Source organism: Peromyscus leucopus, chromosome 15 (assembly GCF_004664715.2).
Source record: "Peromyscus leucopus breed LL Stock chromosome 15, UCI_PerLeu_2.1, whole genome shotgun sequence".
Lineage (NCBI taxonomy): Eukaryota > Metazoa > Chordata > Mammalia > Rodentia > Cricetidae > Peromyscus > Peromyscus leucopus.
In genome coordinates, this window is record NC_051076.1 from 42504746 (window position 1) to 42520343 (window position 15598).

A 15598-nucleotide genomic window follows, 5' to 3' on the forward strand; every position below is an offset into this window, starting at 1 on the left:
TTGTTTCACTGAGTACTCAACTAGCACTTATTCTGGGCATCTTCTGCAACTGTTTCTGGATTCACAACCATTCACAGCAAAAAGAGGTTTCACTGATTAAGACTGAGAGTAACATTAGTCTATACAAACAAATATTCAGAAGAACATTTTTTCACTATGTTATTTTAACCAAACAACACAAGTAAGACCCCTGCTAGGGTTTATAAACTTCCACAGCCATATATATTTTACCAGGATTTACAGTATCAGGAATGGGTTCCCTCTTGAGGAATCAGCCTCAAACCCAATTTTAAAGTAGTTTCCCTTGTAAGAGTCAAGCCAGTATTGTGTAAGTGGGCATACCTTGCCTGGCATGCTGGTATTGACACCCACAGGGTTCATAGCTGGGTAACAAACACTATTGACGCCTTTTCTCTCCTGACAGCTTGCACAGCACAGTTGAGCAATATAAAAGGTTGCCTGCAGAGAAGGATTTTCTAGCTCAGTCACACTTGAAATAGTAACCTTCAGCAGAAGCTGCTGTAAGCAAATTTTATAGGAATAAGGACTGTAACAATCTGTGCAACATCCAGAATCGTATTTTTAAATTTATATAGTAAATAGTAAAGAATATCCTGCTAATCTCAATAGTAGTAATCTACTTGGTTCTGTCTTTTACCATCATCTATACTCCTCCTTTGCTCCTTTCACCTACTTAAATAACATTAAATGGAAAAATTCCAACAAGGACTACAATGAATATTTGATGAAGTAACTTGATGATTCTATGCATATCAGCAAAAAGCACTAGTTAAATACAATGTTACATAACACTAACAACATAAGGTATCTAGGGAGGAAAGAAAGACATAAGACACTAGGCCTTTGTGACTAATTTGTAGAAACTTAAGGGAAGTCAGTTTTCCTTCCAGCGCACCACTATGTTTCATTTTTTTTGAAGTATGTATTTTCGTTTAAAAAAAATCACTGAATTTGCTTTCCATCCAGCAACACATGGAAATTGCAGCAATGGGGGTTCATCTGTATGGTGTATTTGCACACTTTTACAAACAGGGCAAATACAAGCAGAAACACAATCAGAATTTAATCTGATCAAATATTCAGTTCAGTGCTGAGCTTCTCATATTTAATACAACATGAATCCCTAGCAAAAAAAAAAAAAGTCATTTAATTTGTTTGCTACAGAGACTCAGCTAAACTTGTTTATTTGGGAAGTAATATGCTTTTTGTACCGCTAACACTTGTGAGTCTGATATGCAAATTGTAATAATGTACTGATAATCTAAACTTGACCAGGAAAGAGAAACTAATTCAAATGAGAAGGACAGTCCAGTTTCCCATGGTTTGTCAGCCCAAAAGTGTCTATAACCTTCTCTTTGAATTGATATACAAACACGAACATAATTTATAATAATTCACAGAATTTTCTTTTGATTATGTGTATTTTATTTTTTTACAATATTAACTATTTCTGTTTATTCTTCTGCCTGAAAAGAATTGTGTAAAACTGCAGGAAAATTCTAGGTTGGGCTTCATTTTTTTTTTCCAAGTCTGTATTGATCTTTTAGAGTGTACTTATCATATTTAGCCAAACCCTACACTTCTAATCTACAGAACTAAAGCTAACAAGCTCTAAGAAACAGTATCTGATGTTTAGGAAGGAAGGTATCACAGCAAGGGGGCAAACAATGGCTCATTCAGGGAACCCAGTAAACACCTTCATCTCCACAAAGAAGAACTGATGTGACAGGGAAAGAGAAACATTTCAGGATGCAGTGACCTGGGACAGCAGTTTAATAAAAGAAATAAAATATCAAGACACATACTATCCTGGCTACAGAAACAGGTGGGGTGTCTCCCGAACTGGCATAAATGTGAGTGAAAGCCCTAAGAACTCTTCTTCGTGAAGATACTGACAATTCTAACTAATGGAACATTTCAGAACCATCACTGCCATGTTGAATAACCAGAAATGTAATATACATTTCTGCAGTAGCATCCTACTAAAAAAAGAGAGAGAGAATTTGTATTATCTTCCAATGAAGTCACAGGGTTTGGAAGTCAGCACTTACAAGAGAAGAAACCTGTTTTGCAAATGTAAAAGTGCTGGAATGGAGCTAAAACTTCTGACCATTTCAATCCATGAGATGTAACAGACATTCCACCATATTCATTCAGCAGGTAGCTATGTCCGTCCCACTCATTAAGTTGTATGATATGTGATGGGTTGTGTAACATGGATAAAAATAAAGTGTGTTCTCTTCAATAACTTAGGCATCATGGAGCCTGTTCTCCAACAGTACATTGCTTTGGATATCTCTTTGTATGCTGTAACTGTGTTTGCCCTGATTTGGTTGATAAATAAAATGCCGCTTGGCCAGTTGCCAGGCATGAAGTATAGTATAGGCAGGATAAGCAGAGAGGAGAATTCTGGGAAAAAGTAGGCTGAGTGAGGAGATGCTGCCAGCTGCCACCATGAGAAGAAAGATGCAAAGATACCGGTAAGCCATAAGCCACATAGCAAGGTATAGATTTATAGAAATGGGTTGATTTAAGATGTAAGATCTAGCTAGCAAGAAGCCTGAGCTATTACGCTGCACAGTTTTAATTAATATAAGCCTCTGTGTGTTTATTTGGGTCTGAGCGGATGCAGACCAGGTGGGACTGGAGAAAATTTCAGTTAGTGTACATCCACAGTCCAGTTTAGAAGTATACTTGTTAAAGGACTGTGGTTTTCAGCCAAGTGGTTCATGCCACTTCAACAAGCATTGACCAAGGCCCCTCTTCTTAATTAACAGACAAAAACATTACTCCCATTGATGCTTGACCCTGAGACTAATCTTGAGCAAGGACTTTGGCTCTTGCTCCTACTCCTGTTATAACCCCAGGCACATGGCCTAAGAAGTGTGAGAAAATCTTTACAACTATCCAGACACATTCTATTTTGCTTACTCCTCTGGGCATTTTGGCTTAGGAGACTTTTGCCTGACCCCTGAATTTGTACACTTCTGTTTATGCCTGGAGGTAATTGCAGATAAGAATAAGAGTGAAATGGTTTATTCTGGATGTGTAAAGGAGTTAGCAATAGATTTTTTTTCCAGCTGTATTCATGGATGGCTTCTATGTAAGAATATATATAGAATAATTAAGGTAAGGAAATCCATGACCACTGTCATAATATCATATATACAGTGCCAGTAGTTGTCTGATGCCCAATGCCTAGACAAGCATGTACATAATGACAGCAGAGCTAAACATCATAATTCCTACTGCCATCCACGCAGATCCCAGAGCTAGATTCTGATAAGATTGAATAGTAAGTGAGGAGGCACTATAATCCTTGCTACCATGGTGCATATGGAAAGCAATGTATGATTGAAGAGGTGTGTCAAACACTTTATACTCAAAGACATGCATACTTTCCACAGATCATTAAGCCAAGGACTCAATATCAACTGCAGCTGAAGAAAAACTTGTGACTGAAGATGGTCTTCCAGTTGCAACATGCAAGTGACTACAGAGAGTTCTCTGTGTCTTTTCTTGACTATGCCACACATTCCCAAACTCTTAAAAACAAACACTCTGGCTTGACCACAAAAACAGTTCCATTGCTAAAACCTTCAGTAGTATGTGCAGTGCCCAAAGTTATTAGATAAATCAAAACTAATTACAGGGAAATTATACTTTTCAGGAAAGAGAAAGTCACAAAGTCACAAAAACATTAAGCAGTGAAAGAGACTTAGTAATAAGACCATCCAATAAAAGCAATAGAACTGCTCAGTCAACCAGATGTACACAAGAAAAATTAAAAACACAAAACCCACTATGTTACTTCCTAATACTGTAACTCCTTAGTGGAAGATTATAAGGAATTTAAAATGGATAAAATATCTGCTAAATAATTCAACAGTGATTTTAACATATTCAGTGAATTACATGGGAATGCACATAAATCCCTATGTAGAATTAGGGAGATTATGTAGGATGTAAATTAGAAATTCATCAGAGGATATATTTTAAAAGGAACCTAAACTAAACAAGGTTCTTGTAAATGAAGAACTCAAATAAAGACTTCAGGAAGTAAAATACAAATGTTGGCTGAAAGCTTCAATAGTAAACTAAACCAAGAAGTGAGAGAAACAGACTTCCTAAAGGAAGATCCCACCAATTGGTTATCCAATACCAAAGGGCCAATCTTACTTAGGTATGTAAAATGAATAAAAAATTTTTCTTAGTAAAAAAACATTAAAAAAGGCCATGAAAAAAATGTACATTTGAGTAACAGTATTCAGACTGAACAGGTTATATGTATATATAATAAGAATATATATATATATTTGTATGCTACACAACTTTTAAAAAAGGCCCTGTATTTGAAATAGAGCAAGGAAAGGTATCTGTGAGGACTGGCAGAGGAAAGGAAAGGAAGAAATGATGTAATTGTAAAATGATGTCAATAAATGAAAGATAAAAGATAAAGATGTTCTGTTTTGCTTTTCTTTTGTTATGGTAAACACCATAACCAACACTTTGGGAGTAAAAGGTTCATTTTGCCTAGGGATTAGAGCCCACCATGAAGGGAAGACAGAGAAGGAGATAAAGACTGGAATCTTAGGATTCTGAAGGAACTAAAGCAGAGACCACAAATAAGAGATGCTCACTGGCTTGTCCCAGGCTCAAGTTCACCTTTCTTTCTTATAAAGTTGAATTTCTCAGTTGAGCTTATTATTTCCAAGATCATTCATGTTGACAACAAAGATTAACAATCTCAAAAATTTTAATATATCAAAATGTGAAAGGTAAAAGATTGTAAAGAAATAATTTAAGTAATATATAAGATTATTGTTACAATAATACAATAACTATAAGATGACATTTCTAAGAGGAGAAGTAAAGCAAGAAAACTTATTCCATGAAGTTTAATATACAATTTCTCTAATCTTGGGTACTACATCCATCTAGAAGAAGTTTTAGAATGATAAATAAGAGTTATCAGAAATATCTTGATCCCAATCTACTGTTGTCAAATGATCAGGAGTATAAAGCAAAGAAAGAATTTAAAATCTTCAGTGAAAATAGAAATGCAAGTCATATTTAAAGGTATACCCAATATGCATACAACAGATTTCCTTTGGCATGGGAAAAATTCAATGCTGTATTTCAAGTCCTGAGCAAAAGTAACAAAACAGAAGAGTACTCAATAGGCTGCACTTCAGAGTAAGGGCAGATATGAGTAGGCACTGATGGAATTCATGACTTCTTGTTCAGTCTTATTAAAACAATGAGACAAACATGTATCTATAAATGAAACAAACAAAAAATCACTGCCAGAATATTTTGTAACAGAATAAGTTCTAGGAGAAGAGCAGATACAGTGAGGCATATAGAAAGAATTTGGGATTTTCAATACAATTCATCAAACTATATGATGTCTCAAAAATAAAGAAATAAAACTAAGTTTATCTCAAATAACAGTGAAAATAAACAGAATCACAAGTATAAATCTGAAAATAACTGTGCATAAAACATACCAAGTGTGGTAGTTATATGCACAGTTATTTCAGATTTAGGTTGGCCTTCACAATCTCACAGGGAGTAGCACTGTTAGTAGGTGTGGCTTTGTTGGAGTGGGTGTGGCCTGTTTGGAGGAAGTGTCACTGTGAGGGCAGGCATTGAGCTTTCCTATGTTCAGGACACCACGCAGTGTCTCAGTTGACTTCCTATTGTCTTCAAGATGTAGGACTCTCAGCTTTACCAGCACTACAGCCTGCATGCTCCCCACCATGATGACAATGGACTGAACCTTTGAAACCGTAAATGAGCCACCCTCAATCAAATATTTTCCTTTATAAGATTTTCTGTGGTCATAATGTCTCTTCACAGCAATAAAAACCCTAAGACACTGAGTAATCAGTTAAAATACTGTATTTCTTCTGGTTACAGTGTAATGATCCTATGACAAAAAAGAGAAACTAAGAAATTATATAATTATATGCAGAACATGCAGAATGAATAATACATTTTTTGAACAAACAGTGAGTTCTCAAGGAATGCAAGAGGAAAATTTGAACATAATTAAAGGGAAAAAGAAAAAAGATGAAAATGAAACACACTAGACCAGAAGTTGTGAAAGCCAGCTAAACACTGAAATGAAATGAAGATAGCAATGAAAGCATTGCTAACAGGAAAGTTCATCAAAATGAGGCACTACACATGTAACTGGAATATTGTCTAATAAGCAACCCGATGATGGATCATGAGGAACTAGAAAGGAAATGACACGTGAAAATGAAAATTAGGATAAAAAAGAGATTATTAATGCCAGAGAAAATTCAGACTCTGAAACTTAGTAAAAAGATAAAAAGAACAGAAAGTTGTTGGTTCTTTGAAAAGTTAAATCCACTGTAAATTTATTAGCTTGCCCAATCAAAAACAGTGACAATGGCTTTTGATTATGATGATAGTGATGAAGACGATAACAATAGTGATTGAGAGAACTAAAAAAAAATGATGAAATTATTGATAACCATGAAGATATCACAGCACAAAAATTATGTAGTGATAAAATGAAAACAAAATAGAGAAGAAAGGGAGAGATTTCTGGACTCATACAGTCTGTAAACACTGGATAGGACAAATGCAAACTGTGAGACTGAAGGAGGCTTAAATAATAGCCAACAAGGAAAAGGCAAAGACTGGAAAGCCTCACTACTGAGTTTTACCACACTTTTAAATAACTGACACTGATGTATCTGGAACTACAAGACCATGATCTATTGGAGTAGACATAGGTACAAAATAAATAATAATAATAATAATAATAAATAAAACCTTATTACATTCCTCAAAAACACTGGAAGTGAAGAGAATCATCTCAAACTCATTTTATAAGGTTAATATTAGCCTGTTTCCCAGTCTGACCATAACATATCACCAACAACCAAGATTCAAAGTCCTGGACCAAATCCTCTGATACCCATACACATGAAAATTTCCAGCAACATACTAGGAGATCAAAATCAACATATCTGTAAAAAGATCACCTGCATCTGGCCTTCTGTGAGTCAGTTTTCTCCGTTGTTCAAATTTCCCATCATTGAAGGAAACTCCTAAAACATTGACTATTTTTAGGGAAGTGAAACAACAGGACACTCAGGGTGTTAAACTTATTTTTTTCCTGAAAGGCATATCCTTAAGTTAAGAAAGTAAATGATTTAAAATAGCTTCAAGAAGTCCCTAAAACTAACCATATTCATTAGGGTCCATGTCTCCCCAAATATGTTATATGGACTGCAGAGAAATATTTTTAAATATTTTGAGTTGCCTTGAAGGAGTAGAGACCAGTTGAGCAGCCTAAAAAGGCTCAGCCAATTAAGTTACTAGGAGATGACACTTTCCACCCTGTTTGGCTAACTACAGGTTATGCAGTATACTCCAGCTTCCCAGCCTCTGTGACTTGTCTCTCATGCTTGGGCAGACATTGGTGATGTAGCTGTCTTTGAGTTACTTTCACTCAAAGTTTGGAGTTTGCTCACGTGGGGCAAACTCCAAAGGCCTGGGCGGCTCCCGCCGTCTCCTCCCTAGCTGGCGGGTACCTAAACCTGCCTGCAAAGTTCCATATAACCAGGGAACACCTGCACGGTTCCATTCCCGAAAAAGGGAGCAGCTAGTCCTATCTCAATTCCCTAGCTTAGCCCCAGACCAGCGAAAGAGGCAGGAGAGTGCTAGCTCCGATTTCCGCCATCTCCGCCATTCCGCCATCTCCCTCCGACCCCCAGCCAAGAACGCCAGCCCGGCTAGCTCAGTCGGTAGAGCATGAGACTCTTAATCTCAGGGTCGTGGGTTCGTGCCCCACGTTGGGCGCCAGATATTGGAGAATTATTTTGGCCACTCCACGTAGTTAAAAGGATATTTATTTAATGGCGAAACTCACAAATTAAGTAATGGGTAGGTCGCAGGGTCTGGGGAAGGTGAAATGCAGTCCAACGGTGTTCTCCGGAGCTCTACACAGTCAATCTGCACTGGTCAGCGTCCCAGCGCGAGCGCGGCCCATCCAGCTCTCGGGTCCCCAGGCGCCTCCCTCGCCCCGCCTCGTAGCGTGACAGTTGCCAGAGTCTCAATGGGGGTTGGAACTTCCAGAACCAAGTTGGAATGGCTACCCACTACAGTAATTCTTCACCCACATTAAGTAACCTCAATAAAACTCATTGGTTCACCAACTTCTCTTTGTTAATACCCTTGATCTTTTCTATTATTGGAACCCTGGCTAGGGTGAATAGATGTTTGTCTACATCTTTTTAGGAACAGTAAATATCACACAACAATGCAATAACAGAACTGTTTTGATTTCAAGAATTGAGCTGCACATCAACAAACAGAAGTCAGTACAAATATCATATCTCCTGTGCAGAAAGTGGTAGACAAACATCTTATAATTTTCACACCAGAAATAGAAAAAAAAAAAACACTAGAAAAAAATTTAATAGTCCCTTCAAAATGATCCCCACAAATAAATTCCATAGAAGAATGATTAACCAGTGTAATTAAGAGTTTAAGAGGCAAACTTACAGTCAACGTCACATTGAATATTCAAAGACTAAAAACATTTCCTTTCAGATATAGAATGAATAAAACATTCCTGATATCATTGTTTTGTTTTACTTTTTTTTTTTGTAATATAGTTGCAAAAATTTCAGCCGGAGTAACTATGCAAAAGAAAACAAATAAATAAAAATCATACAAATAGTAAATGTGCCCATAAAATCACCCTTGTTTTCAGAAAGTATTACTCTATAAGGAGAAATAATTTCCCCAAATATAATATTAGAAAAGAAAAACTCATTCAGCAAAACATGCAAAATCTGTTTCTCTCTTCCTCTCTCCTTCTCACTCTCTGTGAGTGTGTGTATGTGTGTGTGTGTGTGTGTGTGTGTGTGTGTGTGTGTGTGTGTTACTGTGGGTGCAAGTACATTTTTATATAGGTGCACATGGAAAGCAAAGATTGACTTCAGGTTTTCTATCATCATTGTCCACCTAATTTTGGCCTCTTTCTGAAGCTGAGGTATTTTGATTTGGATAGGCTGGTTAGACAATGACTTCAATGGATTCTGTTGACTTCTTACCCAAGGGCAGATCATATGGATGATTGTAACAATGCCTGCAGAGAAAGGTGCTGCTCTTCTGAACACAAGTTCTCAGACTTGAACTACAGCCATTTTATGGATTGAGCTATTACCCTATGTCCATCAATAGAATTTCTATACAAAAACAATAAATATATGAAACAAAGAAAGAATATTAAAAGCTACAAGGAGAAAAGACCAAATAATGTATAAAAGGCAGACCTATTAGAATTACACCTGATTTTTCAATGGAGACACTTAAGACCAGAAGGACTGAAACAGATGTACTGCAGACTCTAAAAGACAACAGATGTCCACCAAAACTACTATATCCAGAAAAACTTTCAATCATCATAATGGAGAAAATGAGATATTCCATGATGAAGTCAAATTTAAACAATATCAATCTAGAAATCCAGTCCTACAGAAGATACTAGAAAGAAAACTCCAACACAAGGAAGTTAACCATACACCTAAAACAAAGGAAATGGGAAAAAAAAGCCCAGGAAAATGGTCTTAGCACTGAATTCTACCAGAGTTTAAAACCAGAGTTGACACAATACTCCTCAAATTATTCCAAAAAATAGAAACATAAGGAATATTAGACAAATTCATTATGAGTCCACAGTTACCCTTATACATAAACCACACAAACATTCAACAAAGAAAGAGTATTATAGACAAATTTCCCTTATGAACAGAGATAGAAAAATACTTAACAAAATACTTGCAAACCTAGTCCAAGAACACATCAAAAACAACATCTACTGTGATCAAGAGGCTTTATTACAGAGAGGAAGGGATAATTTAACATGCTAAAATCAGTCAATGTACCTTATTATATAAAAAAGAAAAAAACAAAACAAACAAGCAAACAACAACAAGACATGATCAACTCATTAGATGCTGAAAAATCCGTTGACAAAATCTAACTGGTATTGTGATAAATGTATTGTAGAGATTAGGGATACAAGGGCATACCTAAACGTAATAAAGGCAATTTACACAAAACCTACAGTGAACACCAAATTATATGGAGAGAAACTCAAAGCAATTCCACTAAAATCAGGAACAAGCAAAGGCAAATCACTCTCTGCATACCTATTCAATGCAGTACTTGAAATTTTAGCTAGAGCAATGAGACAACAGGACAAGATAAAGGGACACAAATTGGAAATGAAGAAGTCAAAAGAGCCGTATGTGCAGAGGATATGATAGTGTGCATAAGCATTCTCAAAAATATGAACAGGGAGCTCCTACCGTTGATAAACACCTTCAGTGAAGTAGCTGGATACAAGATAAAGTCTAAAATAATCAGTAGCTTTTATATATCCAAATGAGGGAGGCCAAGGCATGAATTCAAGTCAAAAGTAGGAAGGCAGGAACTGAAGCAGAGGCCATGGAGTAACACGGAATACTGGTTTGCTTTTCATAGATTGCTCCACTTACCTTATTAAACAGCCCAGGTTTGGGATAATTAGGACCCAATTACCAATCAAGAAAATGTCCCAGAGACATGCCTGCAGACCAACATGATAAAAGCAATTCCTCTACTAAGGTACCCTTTTTCCATGTGTCTCTGATTTGTGCATAAAGTTAACAAAAACTAAAGAGCTCAATGTTAGAGTGTTAGTTATAAATAAATGCCACTTGCAGCAAAATGGATGGAATGAATATCATCATGTTACATGAAATAAACTAGATATAGAAAGACAAACGTTGCAGATTTCCTACAGTATGTGGAAAGAAAACAAAAGGCAATTTTAAATTAAAGTATTGGTGTAGGACCATTGACATTTCTGGGAGACACAGAACCACAACAATCCTCCTGTTCCTCTGACTCTTACAAACTTTTCCCCATCTTCTGCTAATAATCCCCAGCTTAGGTGCTATTAGAAGTTTAATCAATCATGTTCCAAGTGCTTGAGAGATAGTCAGGAGAAGGAAAGAAGTATGCATACTGTCTACAATTATCAGAATACCACAATGAATATCACACATATATGCAATTGATATGTGTCAAAACAAATGTAAACCCAAGCCTAATACTTGAGTGATTTAAATAAGGCAATTTCTAAATGAAATAAGACAATCTTCATTATCTCAATCTAACATCTCATACTGATAGAAAAGGGAATCAGAACAGTAGATCTATGGATGGCATTAAATGTAACACGCTGTTTGGTATATTAACACTAATAATAATAGTAGAAGTAATAATAATAACACTGATAATAATAATAATAATAACAATAATAATAGCTTTTATTTTATTTTATATGTATGAATATTTTGCCTGCATAGTATGTCTGAACAGCACATGAACTTGGTGCCCACAAAAGCTAGACAAGAGCATTGGATTCTCTGGAACTGGAGTTACAAGACGTTGTAAGCCACAATGTGGATGCTGATAACAGATCCCAGGTCCTCTGCAAAGAATAACCAGTGCTCTTAACTGCTGAGCCATCTCTCTGCCTCTGGTGTAGTTTTCAAATAATTATTACTAAAGGATTAGAGGTTATCACTTATTGGACCCTGAGAAAAGGTAATTTTCTTATGCTCTTTGCTATGATAATTTGATTATGTTGCTGAGCAGACAAACTAAACCCATGTGAAGTTAAGAGTTCTTTATCTGTTCAGCTTCTAATGCTGAAGAAGTAGAGAAATAAACTCCTCTTGTCTGCAACAATATATCTATTTTATACATGTATATTATATATGGTAGAGTACATAATTTACATTTCATAGATGCAGGACAAGAATTTGTAGAGAAAACAAAAGGTGTACACCAAATATAAGTCAGGTTGAAATGAAAAAAGCAAAATAAAATTTATACATTTTAGATGCACATTTGTTTTTTATATTATCTTATATAACATAATGTTTCAGTAACATTATTTCAGTCTAGTGAGCTGTTCCCTGTTTATTTATACTATCTAATCTATATTATCCATGAATTCTGCAGAAACAAGCAAATCTATCAGTTTATTATGCAAGTTAATGCAATGTTAGACTTAGAAATTGTTAGAAAGGGTCTATAACTAGGAAGAGTTGTGTCATATAATGTCATCCTTTCACAAATCTTAAAACATTGTGAGCAATATATTCTTGCCTTGAAAGGGAATGGTTCTTCTTATATATTTTTAAGCTCTAAAAGGGTAAGTCTATTTGAAGAGACTTGTTTTTATATGTGTATTTTTGTGTTAAGAGGCAGAGTACTCTGATTCTTAACTGAAAATAACGAAGCTTTCGGTTCAGAAATTTGGTTGAATGCTTTCAAACTTCAAGGAATATTCCACAATTTGACAATTTGTTTTACCATTTTTTGGGCAGCTATATGACACTAAAGATCAACATTTATAGTTATGGGGAAAAGTGAAATAATAGCAATGGTATAAAAGTGAAGGAAAGCCATATCTAAACAAACATAAACATATTATTATAAATAAAATAAATATATACAAAATAAGATCTAGATGCCAGTTTCTGGAAGTCTATTAATTCCTTCATCATTCTGTATTGTTAGATTACTGTCCCTGTTGTAAACATATCACAAATGTTGTGTCTTAAAACATTACAAGTTTATTATTTTGAAACTTTTGTATTATGGAGGATCTGTTTTGGGATAAGTGATCTTTGATGGTTCCTAGAAGCCCTCATTCTTCAGCCCACATCTTCAACCTTAACACTGCCCTACTTTGCCTCCTGCTGCTGCAATAGACACCCTGAGTATGAGCACCTTGAGGGGAAGCAGTGTATTTCAGTGTATAGTCCATCACTGAAAGAAGCCAAAGGAGGAACTCAAGCTAGGGACTTGGAAAGAGACCATGGAAGAACACTGATGACATCCTTGTTCTTTCTATGAGCTCGGTTCCTTTTCTTAAGGGCCCCACACCCATTTTCCAGGGATGGCACTATCGACAGTAGGCTGTGCCCTCTCACATCAAACCTTATTCAAAAAAAAAAAAAAAAAAAAAAGGTGTATAGATGTGCTTCAGTCCAATCTGATGGATAAAATTATTAGCTAAGATTCCTTCTTCCTAAATGAAACAGTTTATACTAAACTCACAAAAATTAACCACACCAACTATTCATCAAGTAAATTAACACAGTCACATTCTAAGGGGTTATTTTGCAAGCCAGTATTCTGCCCATATATAAATGATCACAGCTTCCCTTATTAAAGAATTTGACATACTAGAACCGTCCTAAATATTTTTTTCCAAACAAATATGGCCCTCACATTCCTAAAGTATTTAATCTGGAGCCATTACATACATGAAAAGAAATTAAATCCTGTCCTAAACCTATTTTTTTTTCATATTCCAAATATGAAGCTCTTTCTTTATCTTCTGAAGCTTCGTACTTTTTTTTTTTTTTTTTTTTTTTTTTTGAAGCTTTCTTGTACTTTTTATTCTTACTGAAGCTCTCTAATATTTAGCCCTTATTTTATCCATATTATTGTGATAGGAAATTATCTAAGCCATCTCAGGAGAGGTATGAATGCCCACTAAGCATTGCCACCTGAGCTTTTATAAATTTTGAGATTAATAAATGGAGGATTTCACAAGAGTTAATACCCCCATATGGGCAGCAAATATCTCACCTCATTTCTACACGCAGGGCTGAGGTTAAAGGGATTGGTCTGATTATTTATGTAAGAAAAAAAAATAATTCCCTAGTTCTCCAGAATCCCATGTTTATTTTAAGAATGAAAATGGATAAATGCAAATATAACAAACTTCTAAGGCTTGTCCCAAATGACAAACATTTCTGTTTGCCTGTAGCCTAGAATAAATACAGAAATGTCTATATGGTAAAAGACTTTGAACTAGTTTCAGGACTTTATTTAGCAGAATTTGAAGGACTGGTTTACATTTTCAAACAGACCTCTCATGTGCCTTTAAACTGCATATATTGGGATAAAACATTATTCTCAGTCAGGAATGCATTAAAGTTATAAAAATATAGTGATGTATTAATCACTGAATCATTGAAATAAGGACATGAAAATTGCTGCCAGCAAAATGAGGAAGAACCACCAGGGTTAAACATGTACATATGAATAACAACAAATTCACTTAATAGTTGTATGTACATATATGCATCATGTTTGTGATTATAATGAATAAGGAAGGTCATAAGAAAAGGAGTAGGAAGAACGGGGGGATTTTGAGGGAGAAGAAGGGAGAGCAAATATAATATAAATGCATTACTCATGTATGCATTACTTGTGTATGAAATTCTCAATATTTTGTTAAGAAAAGAACATTAAAGAATTGAGAGAGGAATAATGAAACTAGAAAAAAAATAGGATGCTTTAAATTTATAGAAGGAAATATTCAGGTGTGCTGTGGGATAATGCTTTTATACATTGGTTAAATAAAATGCTTATTGGCCAGTAGCCAGGCAGGAAATATAGGCGGGATCAGCAGACAAGGAGAATTCTGGGAAGAGAAAAGCAGAGTTGGGAGATGCCAGCCTGCCATCCGGGGAGCAGTATGTAATGGCACACAAGCAAAGACACAGAACACATGGCGACATATAGATTAACAAAAATGGACTGAATTTAAGTATAAGAGCTAGTCAGTAATAAGCCTGAGCAAATGACCAAGCAGTTATAATTAATACCAAGCCTCTGTGTGATTATTTTATAAAAGGCTGTGGGACTGTGGGTGAGAGTTTTATCCCAACCGCAGGCAAGAAGGACACAGGAAAACTTACAGCGACACAGGGGTATGTGTCAGATAGACATAAAAATAGCTTGATTTCTTGGAATTCATTTTGGAGATAAGGTTAGAGATAGCAAAAAAAATAATTCTCAGCAGCACAGAGAATACAAAACAGTTTAACATGATTGGGGATCTTAATTCTGTTAAAATTGTGGCAAGTGTCTTGGGTAAGTCAGCTCAGCTCTTCAGTGGGTCCTTAGCTTACTCAGCTAAAATGTAGGAAGATCATAGTCACTCTTCTCAAGGACATAAAAACTAGTGTGGCATGGGATACCAATGAAGTGTTCATTTGGGTGCCCTTTGTTTCATGCTTGATTGACTATGATTTTCACTCTAATAGTTATTATTACTGTGAAAGCAATAAAAATAATAACTAAAATAACTATCATAATTACTGTATCCAGTACTCAGTTTATTAAAGTGATAATGAATGAGTTTATATTGCCATGATATTGTATTTTTAGTACCCAATAGAATACCCCTCTATGGCCTTCAGTCAACCAAAAAGATGTATGTTCACAAAATGAGATTTGGTGCCTTTAAGTCAACTACTAAACAAACCATTCAATAACTATTTGCTTGAGAAGTGCACAAAAGTTTCAGCAAAGCAACATTGTAATTTACAGAGACTGGTAAAATAATGAATTCTCATTGCAAGTAAGCTAAATTCTCGTGTTTTTTCTCAGTAAAAATAGTGATCTTTGAAGCTCTACTTCATGACATATCTATAATGTGATCTCTGTA

The 15598-nt window shown here is 35.5% G+C and overlaps 1 protein-coding gene and 1 non-coding gene across 4 annotated transcripts in view; one reads left to right on the forward strand and one right to left on the reverse strand.

The window, feature by feature from the left end:
- The window catches only part of Brinp3 (BMP/retinoic acid inducible neural specific 3), a 372112-nt gene that overhangs the window by 228301 nt on the left and 128213 nt on the right, over positions 1–15598 (reverse strand). The gene's annotated exons all lie outside the window — the stretch shown is intronic.
- Positions 7791–7863, forward strand: Trnak-cuu. Its single transcript has one exon. It is a non-coding gene; the product is annotated as a tRNA-Lys (tRNA).